Genomic DNA, 22,233 nt, shown 5'->3' on the forward strand with positions numbered 1-22,233 from the left:
CTCTGAGGAGTCTCCCCTCACTCCTCCAAACTGCATCCAGCATCTCACATCCCTTTGTTGTCATGGTTTGCTTAGCATTAGACTGTGGGTTCCCTCAGGTCAGTGATTTCTTTGTCACTAGCTCTGCGCCCAGAGCAGCTCACATTACAGTGAAAACAGCACACATATTGGAGCTCAGCCAGACCATGGTTTTCCAACCCCGGCTGCATATTAGAATCACCTGGGGGAGATTTTAATACGCTGCCTGGGCCCCCAGCCAGATGAATTATATCGGAATCTCAAAGGATGGGGCTCTGACTTCAGTACTTTTTTTTTTTAAATAAACTTATTTATTTTTAATTTATTTTTATTTTTGGCTGTGTTGGGTCTTCATTGCTGTGCGCTGGCTTTCTCTAGTTGTGGCGAGCAGGGGCTACTCTTCTTTGTGGTGCGCGGGCTTCTCCTTGCAGTGGCTTCTCTTGTTGCGGAGCACAGGCTCTAGGCACGCGGTCTTCAGTAGTTGTGGCACGCAGGCTCAGTAGTTGTGGCTCACAGGCTCAGTAGTTGTGGCGCATGGGCTTTGTTGCTCTGCGGCATGTGGGATCTTCCCGGACCAGGGCTCAAACCCATGTCCCCTGCATTGGCAGGCAGACTCTTAACCACTGCCACAAGGGAAACCCCCGACTTCAGTCATTTTTAAGCCCTTCCCCAGGTGATACTAACATTCAGCCAGGATTAATAACCAGCGAGCTACATAAACCCTCAACTCTTCCTCACTTACTTGCTCTAGGACCTTGGGCAAGTTACTAAAACTGCTCGAGTCCAGATGTGGAGAAAAATGTCTAACTGCAACAGTCACATTCAGAATGTGTCTCTACTGCCCCCACCTCTTTCACAAATACCTGAATAAACACAGCCACCATGTTCGCTCTCCCACCTCCTCCATCCCCTGCACAAATCAGGGATAGACCCAGCGAGGTCAGGGTGTTTAGTTCCCTGCTTTCCACCCTCCCAGGTCATCATGTGTGTCTTGAGTCCCTCCACCAAAGACCCCAACGGCTGTTGCTCAGTGCTTTCCTACAGGCAGAGCAATATTCTCCCTATTGTAGTAACCACACCATTCCCTTGCCTTCCTGGTGTAGGGGCCATAATGGCTTCCTACTCTTTCTATCCTCACAGATGTTCAGTACGCCTTGTTGGTTTTTAACTGCCCACACATTTATAAATAATCCTTTTATTAAAATTTCCCATAAGCCCCTTTGAACATGCCATCTGTAATCCTGCCATGATTACAATGGGGGGACCAATTGCACTAAAGAAAGAGAAAAAGTAAGAGAAAAACAAGTGGAATATATGGTTAAATGTTTAGGGAAGTATAAACAAACAAAACACACACATACACACACCCTCCTAAATCCTGTCTTTACTTGCAAAGTTCTCCCATGGAGCCCTAGAAAGCTTGAAAAGTACTCTGGGTATCTCTGGTTCACTATTTGGGAAAAATAACACAGCAAACCAAATTTTACTCCATGTTTCTCTGAGACTTTGTTTCAAACTTTTTTTTTCCTAATTCATTATATTATTTCCTTCTTTTTCTTTCCATGTTGGCATAAATCATCTAACCAGATCGCCGTAAAGGTTAAATAAGATACACCATGAAAATAGCATAACTTGTTGTAATAGTGTGGCGGAAGAAGCTTGGCCTCTGGTGCCAATGTAGATGGAAATTTGAATCCCAATCCTGGTTCTATAACTAGGACAAATTGCATATTGCCTCTGAAAGTGGGGTATGAATTCTCAATTCGTTGGGTTATTGTAAGATGCTACATCATGATAATGATAATAGTTACTATTTCTGAGCACCTTTGTGTGTCAGGCAATGTGATATGTACTTTATATACCTTACCTCATTTAATTCTCACAAAAACCCTATGAAGTAAGTGCTATTTTTAATCCTTATGTTACATATGAGGAAGCTGAGGATCTGGGAGGTTAAGGAATTTATCTGAGATCAAATAGCTAGTAAAAAACAACATTAGGCAATAACATATGATGTAAGGTGCCTGGAGTACAAATTAGGTACATATTAATTATGTCCTCTGATATTTTGATAATGATTAATTTTTCTTTAAAAACAAAACAAAACAAGATGAGATCAGGATAATCTTGTGAAGTTTCTAAGCTAAGTAGTTGTACCACTTGTTTCCTACCTCGATAGTCTAGAATTCAAAGTTTTTCTGTGTGGAAATTGAAAATGGGTATAATGCCCAGTATTTCCATTCCTACAGATTTTCCCAGTAGAGAGCCTTATTCTTAATAGTCTAAAACTGGAAACTACCCAAATGTCCATCAATAGAAGATGGAAAAATGAATTGTAGTACACCCATATGATGGAATACTACTCAGCAATTAAAAGGAGTGAACTACTGATCACACAACCACATGGATGGATCTCAAAAAATATTATACCGAGCTAAAGAAGCCAAACAAAAAAATTCATACTGTGTGATTTCATTTATGAGCAGCTCAGAAGCAAGCCAAATAAATCCATGTTGCTGGAAATCAGAAAGTAGTGGCCTGGGGGGACTTCCCTGGTGGTCCAGTGGGTAAGACTCTGCACTCTCAATGCAGGGGGCCCAGGTTCGATCCCTGGTTGGGGAACTAGATCCTGCATGCATGCCACAACTAAGAGTTCGCATGCCGCAACTAAGAAGTCCGCCTGCCACAACTAAGACCTGGAGCGGCCAAAAATAATAAATTAAAAAAAAAAAGAAAGAAAGCAGTTGCCTGGGATGGGGTTGGGGGATTGACTAGAGAGGGATGTGAGGGAACTTAACTAGGGTGAGAGAAATGTCCTGTATTTTGTTTTGGGTTTGGGTACACAGTTTCAATTGTCAAAACTCATCCAACTGAACACTTAAGATCTGTGTATAAATTATACCACAATAAAAATAATTTTAAATTTCCAAAACAAACAAAAATAGTGACTGCAATAGTTTTGCTGCTGCATTCTGGGTAAGCCAAGCATCTGGGTAGTTGTATCTCTTAGATGCTTAGCGCTGCAAGCAATAGAAATCCAACCGAAAAATGGTTGAGATGATAAGGAATTTTGTTGGTTCTTTTAACTGGAGATTCCAGACCCATTTCTCTGCTCTGCTCTGCTCTGCTCTTGCTTTATCCCCCTTATCTGCAGGTGCTATGAATTGCTGTCTTCTCATTTGGTAAAAAAAAAAAAAAAAAAAGGAAAGAAAGAAAAAAGGCTGCCCACAGGCACTGGAGCCATGTACCTCCTTATTCCCATCCAACAAGAGAGAGTGAAGAGCTTCCTGTTGCTCTCTTAAGAACAGAGAACTTCCCTAGAAGTCTCTAGCAACACTCAGCATCTCTTGGCCAGAGTTGGATCATACTCACATGTTTATGAACCAATTTCTAGTCAGAGGATTCAATTATTCTTATAACAATCAAGCACACCCTGAAGGAAGGATAATCTCCCAGGATGCACTGCTGCTACTCAATGGAGAGGAATAGATTTGGGAGAGCCAACCATACTCTCCACTAGGGTAGCTTTAGGAGATGAGGCTGGAAGGTACGGGTTAACCCAGATTATGGAGAAGCTTTAATAACAGACTGAAGATTTTGAATTTAACATAATTAACGGGGCACAAGAAAGCAACCTAATGGACATTATAGTTGTAGGACTGAGAGAAGGCTATTGGATTTGAAGTCACAGGTTCTAAGTCTGGTTCTGCTGCTTGCTGACTGCCAAAAAGCGGGCAGTGACCCAATTCCTGGGAAATCCCCACCCTTCCCTGAAATAGCAAGGATATTCCTCCCATTTGGTAGCCTGTGAAATTACTCAGTCCATAAAAACCAACTACCCCACGCCCTGGGTCTACTCTCACTATCTGAGATGGTCGCATTCTGTCTATGGAACGTGTATCTCTCTCAATATACCTGCTTTCCCTTTACTCTGGCTCGCTCTTGAATTGTTTCCTGTGTGAAGTCAAGAACCCTCACTTGGCAGTCCATCCTAAGGACTCCTGCAAGTCCTAGAACGTGACATTTCCCTGTCCTGTAACATCAACATGTACAAAGGCTGCTAATCATATAATCAAGATTAAAAACAGGATTTATATATAACAGAGAAACGAGGTTATTGAAACGTGATCAGAGCTGTTGCAGAGAGAATATTTGACAAGGTAAAACCAAGTTCTCCCCTGAAGACACTGGGATGTATAAACTGGAAAGTTCTAGATTTTGCAGAAAAATACTAATTTCTCCCTCTCAAAAATCCCTATTTTAATCTGAGATCCTCTATTTTATCTTTTTTCTTTTTCTTTTTTCTTTTTTTTGGCTACATTGTGTCTTCTTTGCTGCGCGCGGGCTTTCTTTAGTTGCGGCAAGTGGGGGCTACTCTTTGTTGCGGTGCGCGGGGTTCTCACTGTGGTGGCTTCTCTTGTTGTGGAGCATGGGCTGTAGGCATGCAGGTTTCAGTAGTTGTGGCACATGGACTTAATTACTCTGTAGCATGTGTGATCTTCCCAGACCAGGGCTTGAACCTGTGTTCTCTGCATTGGAGGTGGATTCTTAACCACTGCGCCACCCGCGAAGTCCCAATGTAGAGGCTTTAAAACAGCTATTTTGCTGTTGTAATGCATGATTCTGTAGATCAGCAATTTGGTTGGCTAAACCAATCACCTTTTCTGCTGGGGTCACTACTGTGGCTGCAGTTATCTGGCAGCTCAACTAGGGTCAATGGGATAAAACATCCATATTTATGTCTTGGCTGAGTTACACATCTTCAGCAGGCCAACTTGTGCTTTTCACATAAGGCAGCATTCCCAAGGACGAGAGCTAAAGCTGTAAACTTCCCAAGTCCTGGGCTAGAAAGCCATACGACATCACTTCTGCTGCATTCCATAGGTCAAAGCAAGTCAGAAGGCCAGTCCACATTCAAGAGAAGAACAATAAACTCCACTTTTTGATGAGATAGCCAGTAAAATATTATGCTCACTTTTTTTTTCAAGCTGCCATCATCTTCCATCTGACCACAATTATTTATTTTCCTCTCGCATGCAAAATATGCTCACCCCCAGCCCAGGAACCCCACGTGTCTCATTCAAGAATGGCGTCACGCTCAAAGTCTAAGATCTAATCACCTGTGTCAGGTCCAAATGAGGCTCCCTGGGTATGTATCCTCAGGTGCAGCTCCTTTCAATATGGACACCTGCACAGCAAAAAAGCAAGTTTTCCACCCCCTACACACCCAAAATATATTAATAAGGCAGGATAACCACAGTAGATTCTCCCATTCAAGAGGGAAGGTTGGGAGGTACGTAGTAGTCACTATTCCATGGCAATTCTGAAATACAGCTGGGCATATGTTACCAGGTCCCCCTAAACCAGAACTAGGGAAGGTTTCTTGATTAGGGTCCATCGCTGCTCCCTGGGTATCAAACTATCCAATCCATTTTTCTGGAAGACTCTTGGCTCAGCCCTTTTCCATCAGAAATGGCCCACTTTGCAGCCAAATAGCTTTCTCAGTCTGCCTCCTACCTATAGAGAGATGGGAGCCCAGAGCTTGTTGATTGATTTTGAACTGTCTTTGTTCCTTTTAGTCTCAGCTGACAATGCTTTTGCCAGCAACACTCTCTTTAAAATTTTGTGGATTTCCTATGACTCTGATATGGGTCTACTCAACGGAGCAAAAGTCACATTTACCATTAGTTTTGAGACAGGTCTCTTTCTATTTTGGGTAATAAGTCAGGCAACAGTAGAACAATGCTCTTTTGTCTACTGAGAGAGTCTAGTTGGCACTGCCTCAAATCATTCAACAATCTTAAGTGTGACGTTATAGCTGTACACTTAATTTGGACATTGGCCCCAGTCCTCATTTTATTTTGAGAATCTTAATTGCTGTGGACACTGGGCATAATAAACAATTTTATTTTCCATCCCAGCACATCTTGGATACATTATATTTTCTCTCAATTCTGCTTGCAAACTAAACAGTTGCATTTTGACCTCATCTGTCTCTTCCTATGTCTTATCATATGCATTTGGGACCAACAAACTGACACAACATTCTGCCTGGGGATTTCTTTAGCCAAATCCAAAAGTTTATTAGTAGCATTTCCTATCTTCCAAGTTATTACAGAACAATTTTGCAAATTGTTATGGCACTACATCAGGCTACATGCCATTTACCCACATGGCTGGTGAAATTTCCTCACTGCTTTTCCTAATCCCCACTAACGGTTGGTTTGCCACTAATCCAGCCTCTACTAAAAGTTTTCTCATCACTGTCTGCTCTTTGTCCATGGCAGGGTATTTTATTCAGCTGGTGATCTTGAGTGATGGGGTAATATCTCCCCAGGGACACGGAGCAGTCTTGCTTACTGCTTGCTCTAAAAACGGTGGATTCCCCAAACTCAGAGTTTCTCAGCTGCATCTCAACCCCACTGCAGAGACAGCATTCATCTGGGCTGTATCACATCACCCCCATAGGACCTAAGGGCAAAGAGAACTGAAGCAAATATGCTGATGTGCACGCTGCTTGCTCTGCCATGAATAATAAGTCCCATATCTCAACCCCAGGAATCTTTGTCTATTGCCAGCACTCATGAAACCGTAACGGGCTCACTTACTAGCTTGTAAATAGGAAAAATCAAATCCCAGATCTAACAGGCTCCTTCACCAGGAGGCATTCTCAGTTTAATTTTTCGTAAAACTTGAGTTAACATTACCAAAATCTAGCCATGACCTGGGAAAAGTCTCATTTTCCAAAGATAAAATTGGGGGCAAAAATAATATTTTTTTCAAAGTTCAGAATTATATCAGAACTCAGAACTTGAAGCAAATCCTATTGACATGTCTGTGCCCATGTTATTTCATGTCTCCAGCACTGTCCTAGCCTCAGGTCAAATGAGATGTTGCAGTATTATCGAAAAATGTGTACTCTCTTCAAGAGAATTTTTATCTTTTAAGCCATTTATCAATCCAGCAACAGAAAAATTCCAACAACTGGCCAATATCAATGGTTTCCGTAATTTCTAAACAAACATAGTCATCTTTAACTCTGTGATTCCCAAATATGTCTGCCTTGTAAAATAATAAGTCAAAGGAAGATCAGGGATATTAGAAGGGAAAAAAGGATGAATAACATTCATACAAGAAAGACAAATACTATACGGGATCACTTAGATGTGGAATCTAAAAAAGTCAAATGCATAGAAACAGAGAGTAGATTGGTAGTGCCAGGAGTTGGGGAGTTGGGAGAAATGGGGAGGTGTTGGTCAAAGGGTACAAACTTCCCATTATAAGATGAACAGATCTTAAGAATTAAATCTGAGGATCTAATGTGCAACTTGGTGACTGTAGTTAACAAAATTGTATTGTATACTTGAAAGTTGCTAAGAGAGCAGATTTTAAGTGTTCTCACCACAAGGAAAAAAATAACTATGTGAGGTGATGGACGTAAGTAACATTATTGTGGGAATCATTTCACTATGTACACGTGTATCAAGTCATCACGTTGCACATCTTAAAACTTACACAATGTTATATGTCAATTATATCTCAATAAAGCTGGGGGGAAAATTCAGCACCTACCATATGCCAAGGTACTGTAAAGAGTTATTTTGTTGACATTGATGTGAAACTTTATTATACCTGTTGTTGTTGTTTTAATTTCTAAGAAATAACTGTAGTGCAGCTTAGTGCCTAAGACAACAGACTCTGGAACCAGACCACCTGTGTTCACAGCTTAGTTTGCTGGTAATTAACTCTGAAACGAGGGGTAAGTTACTTAGCTTCTCTATACCCTTGTTGCCTCATCTGTAAAATGGGAATAATATTGGCTCTGAATCCATTGGGTTGTTGTGTTGAGTTAAAAGTTACACATGTAAAGTGCTTTTCTCAGTGCTGTTTAATTTCAGTGAGTCAAAGACAGCAGGTGAGTGAAGAGGATGAGAGAGAAAATTCCTCCAATGTGCAGGAGCAAGAATGACCATTTGCAGGACACCTTTAAAATTCCAGGAGACTGGAATTTTAAATTGTGCCTTGAGGGACTTCCCTGGTGGCGCAGTGGTTAAGAATCCACCTGCCAACGCAGGGGACACAGGTTCGAGCCCTGGTCCAGGAAGATCCTACATGCCGCAGAGCAACTGAGCCCGTGCGCCACAACTACTGAGCCTGCACTCTAGAGCCTGCGAGCCACAACTACTGAAGCCTGCACACCTAGAGCCCGTGCTCCGCCACAAGAGAAAACACCGCAATGAGAAGCCTGCGCACCGCAACGAAGAGCAGCCCCCGCTCGCCACAACTAGAGAAAGCTCACGCACAGCAATGAAGACCCAACGCAGCCAAACATAAATAAATAAATTTATATTTTAAAAAAATAAAATAAAGTAAGTTGTGCCTTGAATGCCTGAATTTCTGGATAACGTTAAATTGACTCCAGAAACTTTTTTTTTTTTTTTTTGCTTCAGCATCTTTCTAAAATCTAAGAATCTAATTTCTTTGATCTTGGACTTCTAGGCTCCAGAACTGTGGGACATTTACATTTCTGTTGTTTCAGCCCCTCAGTTTTTGGTACTTTGTTATGGCAGCTCTAGAAAACGAATATAAGATACTAAGCCAAATCTGTTGTTTTCTTTTTTTTTTTTTTTATTGAGGTATAGTTAATTTACAGCATTGTGTTAGTTTCAAGTGTACAGCAAAGTAATTTAATCATATATATATACATATATATATTCTTTTTCAGATTCTTTTCCACTACAGGAGTATAGTTCCCTGCGTGTTTTCTTTTCTTTTTTTTTAAATAATGATTTATTGATTGATTTTTGGCTGCGTTTGGTCTTCTTGTTTGAACTACTCCATGTCAGTCTGCTTTGGAAGGAGGTTTGGTTTTCAGAAGCCTGTTTTACATGGAGGTGCTGTGCTCAGGTGAAAATAGCAGTCTTCACACCAGGCACACCTGATTCCCTCTGCTACCTGGCACTAGCCAGGTGACTTCATTGCCTTACTCGTGGTTGCCATATTTTTAAAAGTGGATGTAGGGGAATAATAACTCAAAATATTAAACTCAGTGCTCTTCCTTCCTTCTTTTTTTCTTAATTATTGTATTGTGAAATATGAAACAACCACAGAGCTGTGTATGGAAGCTACAGGCAATTCTAAAGTATCTACTATCTAAGTTGGAGGAAAAAACATCACCCTGCTCTGGAGATGTTCAACATCACACTAGCCACTAATGAAATGCAAACTAGGACCATGATGATCTATCACTACACACCTATCAAAATAGCTCCAGTTAAAAATAACGGCAATACCAAATGCTGGCAAGGATGCAGAGAAACTGGATTCTCACACATTCCTAGTGGAAATGGAAAATGGAAAAGCCACTCTGGAAAACACTTTGGTAGCTTCTTGTAAAATAAAATATACAATTCCCATACAAGCCAGCAATTGCACTCCTGGGCTTTATCCCAGAGAAGTGAAAACTTATGTCCACATAAAAACCTATACACTGGGTTTCACAGCAACTTTCTCTATAATAGCAAAAAATTGAAAACAAAATATCCTTCAACAGGTGAATGGCTGACCAAACTGTGGTACATGCATAAGGTAAAAAACTACTAAGCAATAAAAAGGAACAAACTATTGACATGTTCAGCAATGTGGGTAGATCTCAAAGGCACTATGCTGACTGGGAAAAGTCAATCTCAAAAAGTCACATGTTCAATTCCATTGATAAAACATTCTCAAAATGATGAAATTATAGAGATGGAAAATAGATTTGTGGTTTCCAGGGGCCGTGGATAGTGGGGAGAGGATGTGGATGGTGACTTAAAGCAACTGCACAGGGAGATCTTTGTGGTGATGATTAGTTCTATATGGTGGTATTGGTGGCGGATTATTGAAACTATACATATGATAAAATGACATAGAACTATATATGTACATTGCACCAATGCCAATTTGTACTATAATCATTTAAGATATAACTATTAGGGGAAACTTGGTGAAGCATATTCAGGACCTTCTGTACTATCTTTGCATCTTCCTGCGAATCTATAATACTTTTTAAAAATTCTAAAGTAGCCACCACCTAAGTCAGAAAAGAGGACAATGCCCCCTGCAGAATTCCCCTCCCCCATAAGCTCCTTTCCACTCATAACCCCTTTGTATTGACCCTGTGATAGTCACTCCTTGCTTTTTGTTATATATTTGCCATCTACACATGCTTCCCTAAAGACACACTCTATTTTTTGCCTAACAAATACAAATGGAAGCAATCATATGGAATCTTTTGAATCTGGCTTTTTTCACTGAACATCATGTTCGTGAGTTTCATCCATGATGTGTATGGCTGTAGCCCTGTATTACATCAAACGAATACGTCACAATTTATTTGTCCAGTTGACTTTTTTTTTAATACATAGATCTTTTTTATTTTAATTTCTTTATTTTATTATTTATTTTATTTTGGCTGCATTGGGTCTTCATTGCTGCGTGCAGGCTTTTCTCTGGTTGGGGAGAGGGGTCTACTCTTCGTTGCGGTGCGCAGGCTTCTCATTGCGGTGGCTTCTGTTGTTGTGGAGCACGCGCTCTAGGCGCGTGGGCTTCAGTAGTTGTGGCACTCGGGTTCAGTAGTTGTGGCTCGCGGGCTCTAGAGGGCAGGCTCAGTAGTTGTGGCACACGGGCTTAGTTGCTCTGCAGCATGTAGGATCTTCCCAGACCAGGGCTTGAACCCGTGTCCCCTGCATTGGCAGGTGGATTCTTAACCACTGCGCCACCAGGGAAGCCCTATTGCAGTTGACTTTTTGGGTTGTTTCTAGTTCAGGGCTATTATGGGCAATGCTGTCATGAACATTACTGTCCCCTGGTACACAAGTGCATGCACCTTTCTAGAGAATATATCCAGCAAAGAAACTACTGGGCCATGGGGTATGTTTATTTTCAACTTTATAAGAGAATGGCAAACTACTTTCCAAAGGGTTGTACCACTTTTCACCTCCATCGGCTGTGTGGGTGAGTTCTTGTTGCTCCTTTTTAGTGCAAAGTGAAATAAGTGAAATAAGCCAGTCACAAAAATGAGAAATACCCTTTGATTCCATTTAGATGATGTACCTAGAATAGTCAAAATCAGAGAGACAGAAAGTAGAATGGGGGTTGCCAGGAGCTGGGGAGAGGGGGAAAATGGTGAATTATTGTTTATTGGATACAGAGTTTCAGTCTGGGAAGATGAAAACAGTTCTACAGATGCATAGTGGTGATGGTTACACAACAATGTGAACATACTTAATACCACAGAACTGTACACATAAAATGGTGAAAATAGTAAATTTTATGTTACGTATATTTTATCACAATTGGAAAAACGTATCAGTGCAATCATTTTTAAAATACAGTTGACCCTTGAACAATGTGGGGTAAGGGTTGTCGACCCTCCACCCCTTCCCTAGCAGTCAAAAATCTGCATACTGTAATCTCTGCCTCACTAATAACAAAGGAATTGATAAATGACTCAACCAAGGGCAGGAAGCTAAAACAGTTTGGGTAGAATCAGGACTCCAACCCTAGTTCTTTTGATTCCACATATTGTCATCCATAATTGAACACACTTTTCCCCACCCTTAGTTAAAGGTCTGTAAAGTGGAAAATACAGGTACTATATTTATTGAAAACAATCTGTGTGTAAGTGGACCCATGCAGTTCAAACCCATGTTGTTCAAAGGTCAACTGTAATCTTTTTTTAATATAGAAAGAAGCAAGATCTGTGCATCGAAAACTTTAGAAAAAATAGACATACAAAAATAAATAAATAAAATGTTTGCATTTCCACCATCCAGAGACCCGCAGTGTTACATTTAATATAGAGTCTTCTAGATCAGAAAATGACCTTATACTGACTGTACAGTTGTTTTGTAATCTGTTTTCATGAGTACATGATCCTACCTTTCTCCTATCACATTTTTTCCAACTGACCTAAACATGTACCAATTGTTTTAAATGCCAAAACCTGTTTTCTTTTTCTTTTTCCCCTCCCTCCCTCCTTTCTTTCTTTCTTTTTCTTTCTTTCTTTTCTTTCTTTCTTTCCTTCTTTCCTTCTTTCCTTTGAAAGAGTCAAAAAGCAAAGCTCTGAAGAGGCCACCCATAAAGTTTATCCTTAAACAAGAGCTGGGAGGAAGTTAGACCACGGGGTGAGGGTGAGAAATCTGGGGAAGATTGAAAAGTGAAAAGAGTGGGTCCCCCACTCCTGGAGGTTCCTCGCTTCAAGAAGCAGAGACTCCTCAGGATGGCCTGGCCCCTGTCCAGGTGAGCACCTTTAGTCCCGGCTCCTGCAAGGTGGGCTGGGACCTTGGCCAAAGCTAGCAAAACACCACTGCCATTCGGGACCGCTTCCTGTTGCTGTGCTAAGAAGCTGTAGTGGTTTTGCTGTGTCCCTCGAGGGCCTCCCAGCAACAGCCAGCAATGTGCCAGGTGACCCTCAGCAGGAGGGACACCTGTCAGCAGCTTCAGACTTTGCACAGCCCATCCGTAATCACTCAGGGCCCAGGATACATGTCTATGTCCCAGGATACATGTCTGTGTCCCAGGATACATGTGTATGTCCCTAAATGCACCCCCATTCTTGAGCAAATTACCACCTATCTCCAAGGGTTGCTTTAAGGATACAATAACCCACCTGAAAGCATCCAGAACGATGTCAATCTCAGTCAGCTCTATGGAAGTTTGTTTTCTTAGGCAGGCCCATCTCTAACTCCAATTACATGGGAATTGGTAGAGTGCCATTGCCACCTGTACAAAGCATCCTATTTGCCGATAACTCAAGTAGCTTGAAAAAGAGGGGAAAGAAACACCATTCCCCTCATTGTGTGACTGTAAGTAATGAAGCCCTGAAAGATGGCAATCTGACACTGAACAAAATTCCCCACAGAGGAAGATCCATTCCATTTTGAGTACTGGTGCCATCACAGGAAAAAGCATACAGTCTCCCTACTTTGAAGATCAGCACTTATTTAGGTGTGTAAACTCTAGTGACTCGTTCAGTTTTCTAAGTCTCGTTATGATGTAACTGACCTCATGAATATTATGAGATATTTGTCATTGCCTAAGATGCTTTAAATGAGCTTTATGGTTCTCAGAAATCATTAGACCCACAAAAAATTCTACCTGGACTGCAAAATTTTTTTTTTTAATTTTATTAATTTTTTATACAGCAGGTTCTTATTAGTCATCAATTTTACACACATCAGTGTATACATGTCAATCCCAATCGCCCAATTCATCCCACCACCAGCACCCCCACACCATTTCCCCCCCCTTGGTGTCCATATCTTTGTTCTCTGCATCTGTGTCTCTATTTCTGCCCTGCAAACCGGTTCATCTGTACCATTTTTCTAGGTTCCACATATATGCGTTAATATACGATATTTCTTTTTCTCTTTCTGACTTACTTCACTCTGTATGACAGTCTCCAGATCCATCCATGTCTCTACAAATGACCTAATTTCATTCCTTTTTATGGCTGAGTAATCTTCCATTGTATATATGTACCACATCTTCTTTATCCATTCGTCTGTCAATGGGCATTTAGGTTGCTTCCATGACCTGGCTATTGTAAAGAGTGCTGCAATGAATATTGGGGTGCATGTGTCTTTTTGAATTATGGTTTTCTCCGGTTATATGCCCAGTAGTGGGATTGCTGGGTCATATGGTAATTCTATTTTTAGTTTTTTAAGGAACCTCCTTACTGTTCTCCACAGTGGCTGTATCAATTGACATTCCCACCAACAGTGAAAGAGGGTTCCCTTTTCTCCACACCCTCTCCAGCATTTGTTGTTTGTAGGTTATCTGATGATGCCCATTCTACCTGGTGCAAGGTGATACCTCATTGTAGTTTTGATTTGCATTTCTCTAATAATTAGTGATGTTGAGCAGCTTTTCATGTGCCTCTTGACCATCTGTATGTCTTCTTTGGAGAGATGTCTATTTAGGTCTTCTGCCCATTTTTTCATTAGGTTGTTTGTTTTTTTAATATTGAGCTGCATGAGCTGTTTGCATATTTTGGAGATTAATCCTTTGTCCGTTGATTCATTTGCAAATATTTTCTCTCATTCAGGGGGTTGTCTTTTTGTCTTGTTTGTAGTTTCCTTTGCTTTGCAAGAGTTTTTAAGTTTCATTAGGTCCCATTTGTTTATTTTTGTTTTTATTGCCATTACTCTAGGAGGTGGATCAAAAAAGATCTTGCTGTGATTTATGTCAAAGAGTGTTCCTCCTATGTTTTCCTCTAAGAGTTTTATAGTGTCCAGTCTTACATTTAGGTCTCTAATCCATTTTGAGTTTATTTTTGTGTATGGTGTTAGGGAGTGTTCTAATTTCATTCTTTTCCGTGTAGCTGTCCAGTTTTCCCAGCACCACTTATTGAAGAGACTGTCTTTTCTCCATTGTATATCCTTGCCTCCTTTGTCATAGATTAGTTGACCATAGGTGTGTGGGTTTATCTCTGGGCTTTCTATCCTGTTCCATTGATCTATATTTCTGTTTTTGTGCCAGTACCATATTGTCTTGATTACTGTAGCTTTGTAGTATAGTCTGAAGTCAGGGAGTCTGATTCCTCCAGCTCCATTTTTTTTCCCTCAAGACTACTTTGGCTATTTGGGGTCTTTTGTATCTCCATACAAATTTTAAGTTTTTTGTTCTAGTCCTGTAAAAAATGCCACTGGTAATTTGATAGGGATTGCATTGAATGTGTAGATTGCTTTGGGTAATAGAGTCATTTTCACAATATTGATTCTTCCAGTCCAAGAACATGGTATATCTCTGCATCTGTTTGTGTCATCTTTGATTTCTTTCATCAGTGTGTTATAGTTTTCTGAGTACAGGTCTTTTACCTCCTTAGGTAGGTTTATTCCTAGGTATTTTATTCTTTTTGTTGCAATGGTGAATGGGATTGTTTCCTTAATTTCCCTTTCTGATTTTTCATTGTTAGTGTATAGGAATGCAAGAGATTTCTGTGCATTAATTTTGTATCCTGCAACTTTACCAAATTCATTGATTAGCTCTAGTAGTTTTCTGGTGGCATCTTTAGGATTCTCTATGTATAGTATCATATCATCTGCAAACAGTGACAGTTTTACTTCTTCTTTTCCAATTTGTATTCCTTTTATTTCTTTTTCTTCTCTGATTGCCAAGGCTAGGACTTCCAAAACTATGTTGAATAACAGTGGCGAGAGTGGACATCCTTGTCTTGTTCCTGATCTTAGAGAAAATGCTCTCAGTTTTTCACCATTGAGAATGATGTTTGCTGTGGGTTTGTCATATATGGCCTTTATTATGTTGAGGTAGGTTCCCACTATGTCCACTTTCTGGAGAGTTTTTATCATAAATGGGTGTTGAATTTTGTCAGAAGCTTTTTCTGCATCTATTGAGATGATCATATGGTTTTTATTCTTCAATTTGTTAATATGGTGTATCACATTGATTGATTTGTGTATATTGAAGAGTCCTTGCATCCCTGGGATAAATCTCACTTGATCATGGTGTATGATCCTTTTAATGTGTTGTTAGAGTCTGTTTGTTAGTATTTTGTTGGGGATTTTTGCATCTATATTCATTAGTGATATTGGTCTGTAATTTTCTTTTTTTGTAGCATCTTTGTCTGGTTTTGGTATCAGGGTGATGGTGGCCTCATAGAATGAGTTTGGGAGTGTTCCTTCCTCTGCAATTTTTTGGAAGAGTTTGAGAAGGATGGGTGTTAGTTCTTCTCTAAATGTTTGATAGAATTCACCTGTGAAGCCATCTGGTCCTGGACTTTTCTTTGTTGGAAGATTTTAAATCACAGTTGCAGTTGCATTACTTGTGATTGGTCTGTTCATGTTTTCTATTTCTTCCTGGTTCAATCTTGGAAGTTTATACCTTTCTAAGAATTTTTCCATTTCTTCCAGGTTGTCCATTTTATTGGCATAGAGTTGCTTGTAGTAGTCTTTTAGGATGCTGTGTATTTCTGTGGTGTCCATTGTAACTTCTTTTTCATTTCTAATTTTATTGATTTGAGTCCTCTCCTTCTTTTTCTTGATGAGTCTGGCTAACGGTTTATCAATTTTGTTTATCTTCTCAAAGAACCAGCTTTTAGTTTCATTGATCTTTGCTATTTTTTCTGTTTCTATTTCATTTATTTCTGCTCCGATCTTTATGATTTCTTTCCTTCTACTAACTTTGGGTTGTGTTTGTTCTTCTTTCTCTAGTTCCTTTAGGTGTAAGGTTAGATTGTTTATTTGAGATTTTTCTTGTTTCTTGAGGTAAGCTTGTATTGCTATAAACTTCTCTCTTAGAACTGCTTTTGCTGTATCCCATAGGTTTTGGATCGTCGTGTTTTCATTGTCATTTGTCTCTAGGTATTTTTTGATTTCCTCTTTGATTTCTTCAGTGATCTCTTCGTTATTTAGTAGCGTATTGTTTAGCATCCATTTGTTTGTGTTGTTTATGTTTTTTCCCTGTAATTGATTTCTAATCTCATAGCGTTGTGGTCGGAAAAGATGTTTGATGTGATTTCAATTTTCTTAAATTTACCGAGGCTTGATTTGTGACCCAAGATGTGATCTCTCCTGGAGAATGTTCTGTGTGCACTTGAGAAGAAAGTGTAATCTGCTGTTTTGGATGGAATGTCCTATAAATATCAATTAAATCTATCTGGTCTATTGTGTCAGTTAAAGCTTGTGTTTCCTTATTAATTTTCTGTCTGTATGATCTGTCCATTGGTGTAAGTGAGGTGTTAAAGTCCCCCACTCTTATTGTGTTACTGTCGATTTCCTCTTTTATAGCTGTTAGCAGTTGCCTTATGTATTGAATTGTTCCTATGTTGGGTGCATATATATCTATAATTGTTATATCTTCTTCTTGGATTGATCCCTTGATAATTATGTAGTGCTGGACTGCAAAATTTTTATTGTCACATTATCATTTAGCAGTTAAATCTCTTCCATTACAAGGCAACAAATAACATCAGTATTTCCTCAGTAAATAACAGGGACCTGCATTGTTTTAGGCATTGAGATATTACAAAGGAGAAATTAGACATAGTCCCTTGACTTCTGGTTTCTGAGATCTGACCAAAAAGATACGACAACTTAACGGTGAAATCAATAGAGAGGTGGGGGGAAGGTCAACTAGAAATATGCTTGACAATTTTTATAATTAACGTAGACTTTTTACAAGGCCAAATTTGAAAGGAAAATATTTTGTTAATTTTTTTATATTCTTCTTAGCTTTGTTCACATTTATCATAATTTCATTATGCTTTTATTTTCATGCTTTTTTTTTTTTTTTGGTTGTGTCTTCGTTGCTGCATGTGGGCTTTCTCTAGTTGCAGCAAGTGGGGGTTACTCTTCATTGTGGTGCACGGGCTTCTCATTGTGGTGGCTTCTCCTGTTGCGGAGCACGGGCTCATGCATGTGGGCTTCATTAGTTATGGCACGCGGGCTCTAGAACGCAGGGTCAGCAGCCATGGCGCACGGGCTTAGTTGCTCTGCGGCATGTGGGATCTTCCCAGACCAGGGCTCGAACCCATGTCCCCTTCATTAGCAGGCAGATTCCTAACCATTGTGCCACCAGGGAAGTCCCTTGCTTTATTTTTTACTATGCCATATTCATTATGTTTTAAGAGGAGATGATGAGACCAAAGTAAAATGAGGCCCCCCAAAAATTAGGTGACATACATTTTCTCCAAGGAAAGAAGTCTTTCAATGACAGTGTTTGTGTTTTGAATTATACATCTATAAACTATTGTTAAAATCTTTGCATTGCAATATTTGCTCATTTACTCATTATACGGAAACATTTCTTAGAGGGAGCTATGCAGGTTACATGAAGCCCATTTTACATAAAAGAAAATGTATGCAAGCGGTCATGTGACTTCTCCAAATTCTCACCACGAGTCATAAAAGCAGAAATCAAGTTTCCTGACTTAGTCTTTTGCTGTGTCCACTTCATGCTGTGTTCACTGATTTTAAAACATGGCTACTTCAATCCATTTCCATATTCTTTTCATAGTTGATTATAGTTATACCTACAGTGGCTCAGGAAAATATCTGTCTTTTATGTGTCCAGCTTTCTCAAAGGATATTGACATTTTCACAGAACTTCAGAGCTGGAGCGTCTCTCTAAGATCTAGTCCAACACTCTCATTTTATAGATTAGGAATCTGAGGCCCAGAGTGGTTAAGAAGCTCCAAGAGAAGCTCCAAGGTAAACAGTGGTGTAAAAATGGATCTTATGAGAAAAGGTGAAAGGCACCAACATTGTTTCCTCAGAACAGCTAATTTAATACTGACCTCTGAGTATTAGAAGAATTATGATTCAGGAAGTTTAATAAGGACGTTTTTTTACTTCTCTCTGTCTCTACCAAAACAAAACTCAAAAACAAAAAAAAACAAGAGGGAATGAGTTTTGATTAGACAGAGCAAAAAGAATGAGGATAAATATGAAGAAGAATTTTCTGGCAGCCAGGATGATTAAAAACTGAGATAGGAAACCTAGAGATATGGTTCACATACCACACGATTCCCCTATTTAAGGTGTAAAAGTCAACGTTTTTTAGTATATTCACAGTTGTGCAACCATAAATATAATCCATTTTAGAACATTGTCATCAACTCAAAAAACCCCCATACCTTTTAGTTATCACTCCCTGTCCCCCCCTTTCTCCTAGCCATAGGCAGCCACTAATCTACTTTGTCTCTATAGATTGACCTATTTGGAACATTTCATGTAAGTGGAATCATATAGTATGTGGTCTTGTGTGACTGTCTTCTTTCCTTAGCATCATGTTTTCAAAGTTCATTCATGTCGTAGCATGTATCGGTTCTTCATTCCTTTTTATTGCCAAATAATACTCCATTGCATGGATATACCACATTTTGTTTATCTATTCATCAGTTGATAGGTATTTGAATTGTTTCCACCTTTGACTTTTGTGAATAATGCTGCTAAGAACATTCATGTGCAAGTTCTTGTGTAGGCATATGTTTTTATTTCTCTTGGGTATATACCGAGATGTGGAATGACTGGGTCAAACAATAACAATTATGTTTAACTTTCTGAGGAGTTCCTCAGACAAGACAAGACAGTTTCCAAAGTAGCTGTACCATTTTCATTCCCACCAGTGGTGTAAGAGGGTCCCAATTTCTCCACATTCTCACCAACATTGTTATTATGACTTCTTGATTCTAGCCATTCTAGTGAGTGTGAAGTGGTATCTCACTGTGGTTTTGATTCTCACTTCCCTGATGATTAGCAATGTGGAGCATCTTTTTGTGTGTTTATCGGTGATTTGTGTGTCATCTTTGGAGAAAGGTCTATTCAAATCCTTTGCTCATGAAAAAATTTCTTTTTGAAAGGTTAAGTGTAGATTAGATTCTTAATCCCTTGGTTGTTTCAGATCTGGTCCTCTATTACCTGCATTATATGAGTCCTAGTTGTATGAATTTGAATTGTACCAATTCTTTCTAGTTCCACGAATCTACAATTTGGAAGAATTTTCCTATCTTAAATTTGATTTTTATAGAATGGAAGGTGAAGGATAAAATGTAGCAAAAGGTCCCCACTTCCTGAAGAGATGAACTTTCGAGTTAAAAGAGCTATCAAGATGCATTTCAGGAAAGTCCTCTGCTGGAGTGGTAAGTCCTGCAAAACAGGCTTCCATATTGGTGCAAAACCTGGCCCAGAAATGAGCCAGTGGGCAAATGTGCTTAATTTCCCATGGCCTTTGAAAAAATAAACCCAGCTTTTGTCTGAATTACATTATGGGGTGATCCATCTTCAACCAGCTAAGAGCATAGCTGAGTTGTTTCACTAAATGTATGATGTAGCATGAAAATATACATCCCAAGAAAAGCAATTCAGCAGGGTCTCAGTATAGACATGTTCATAAAGGGTGCAGCCTTGGGAGGGGAAGCCAGCACTTTGCTTCCAGACCACTCCCTTCCCCTGAGTTATTATGTTGCTTAATTTAAAGATGAACATTTAAAATTTTTTAAATTATTTTTTAAGGTCTGCAGGCTCTACATTCTCCAAAATAAGGTTAATGATGGTAGCAAGGAAATAAGTATGTACCAGTTTGTGAGTGGGTAGATGTAGTGGTTTGAGGTTTGAGATTTTAGGGTAAAAAGGTATGACCTGGGGCAGGTGAAGGCACCACAGTTGATCACTTGAACACAGTATGAACTCACTGAATAGTTAAGAAATAATGACAGGAGTTTTTCTTTTTTCAAAAACAAAAGACATTTGCATTATCCACCACTAACCTCCCCATCTCCATCTCAAATAGTAGTAAAATGGTGAAGGCTAAATGAACAGCTTGAAGGATCCAAACCTATTGTTAACTGAAGAAGGACACCATAGCTAAGTAATCACTAGAAGGTTTACATTTTAAAAGGAAAAAGAAGAGATCATGGAGTTTTCTGATTATCCAAGATTCTCACAGCTCATCTGTGACTAACGTGGAATATAAGGCAAATAAGGCCGTAAGGCAAAACATCCACCCCAGTTCTCCTATACCTGATTTTCTAGCCTACCTTATCCACCATGATGCTCCTTACTCAACTATTTTTCCACCTGTTGTACCTGCTGATGAAGAAATCAATAGATATTCCCCATATTCCAGTCTTTGGTGTAGGTTTGAAATGTCCAAAGTTCAGCCAGGGCTGCCGAGGTCAGCCAGCAACTGGTCAACTTCCCAGGGACTGAAGGAATGGCTGAGATTCATTCTTTTAATACGTTCATCATACATCTTACAGTCAGTTTGTAACCATTCAGTCCTTGCCTCTTAACCTGCAAAACTTCTGGTTTTGGACTCTTGGTAGGATCCTTAAGCAAAATGCCATGAGGGTACCTCACTGCCATGACCCCTGCCCACCAGCCATAACGTCAGAACAAACAACACGTGATGGAAGTGAGGACAAAGCAGCAGGGAACTGCACCAAAGAACTTTCAGGATTTGCAGAGAGAACTTGAAAGTGCTTAGACCTCATATTTTACCAAGAAAAAAATCCAACCTTTATAAAGGGATCTGCATGTGTCTTATGAAACAATTTCATAAACCAAAAAGTTTGATTTTCATTAATTATCCATGAAAATTAAGAAACAGAATGAAGAAATATTAAATGTAGTGGTCATCAAGGACCAAGACAATCGAGGCCAAATCTGATAAATCAATATATCCTATAAGAACTTAAACACAGACTGAAATGCCATAAACTTATTTAACAGGGAATTTCCTTTTGCTTCTATATAAATTTATCTTTGTCCGTTTGAGAGATGAGTTTCTGTTTTTAGTATTGAGTAGTGGAATAGAATTGAAACCCTAGGTGAAGAAACTGAGTAGTTTCAAAGCTGAAGTTGCTGATACATTTGGGGTCCTAGTAACCCCCAACCACATGTTTTGAGTTCTCAAAGGCCAGACCTCCTGTCCCTTCTGTGGCTTTGGGAACAGTTAGGTCAGCCGATAACATCTGAATGACTGAACCGCCTGGAAAGCTTGTATGGCAGGCAAGTTGAAGTGGGCCGGCAGCATGGCACTGCTGACCTGCAGCGGGTCAGAATTGTAGTCAGAGGTCTCCATGGTGATGTTTCTGAACCATGAGGTTAGAACTGTGGCATTAATGACATCCCACAACTGGAGCAACTATAGTGCTGAGAATAGCTTGGACTACGGTAAGTCATCCCCAGACCTGAGATTTAGATGAAAAAAATGTAAGAATTTATCAATCCACACTGAGGGACAGATTAGGGTGATTCTGGAGGGCAAGTCTTTCTGTGTGAGATCCTGGAGGGCCTTTTCGCTCTCTCACCATCCGGAGTCCCCATAGTGGTTCCGACGAGAGAGGAAAGGCCAGAAAAAGTGATTCTGAGAACGGGACTAGACAGAAACCAAGAATGAAAGAATGCGAATTTCAATGATTGCAAGTTGTTCCTTGATATTGTGTTTTAAATTAGCTGGTGACCGCCTCCGTGTACTTAAGGAAACATCACTTGATTAGAGTTGCTCCAAAAAATGTAGGCTACTGTCCTAATGATCTCGGTAGTCGTTCTGAAAGAGTCAGAAATGAGTTTTTATTTCATTTAGGTGGTTCTGGAGAAAAACCTTTCCAGGACCCATGAGTGGGCACAGCTGTTTTCCCTGATCAGGTTCCTTGCAGCACCCAAGTTAAGACTAAAACTAGCAGATATATTTTGTTCTGTCTCTGGCCAC

The 22,233-nt window shown here is 39.8% G+C and overlaps 1 non-coding gene across 1 annotated transcript; it reads left to right on the forward strand.

Annotated features, from left to right (window-relative positions):
• Positions 1 to 2,567: 2,567 nt before the first annotated feature.
• Positions 2,568 to 2,640, forward strand: TRNAE-CUC (transfer RNA glutamic acid (anticodon CUC)). Its single transcript has one exon. It is a non-coding gene; the product is annotated as a tRNA-Glu (tRNA).
• Positions 2,641 to 22,233: the final 19,593 nt, after the last annotated feature.

This window comes from Eschrichtius robustus, chromosome 18 (genome assembly GCF_028021215.1).
Source record: "Eschrichtius robustus isolate mEscRob2 chromosome 18, mEscRob2.pri, whole genome shotgun sequence".
NCBI classification, from domain to species: domain Eukaryota; kingdom Metazoa; phylum Chordata; class Mammalia; order Artiodactyla; family Eschrichtiidae; genus Eschrichtius; species Eschrichtius robustus.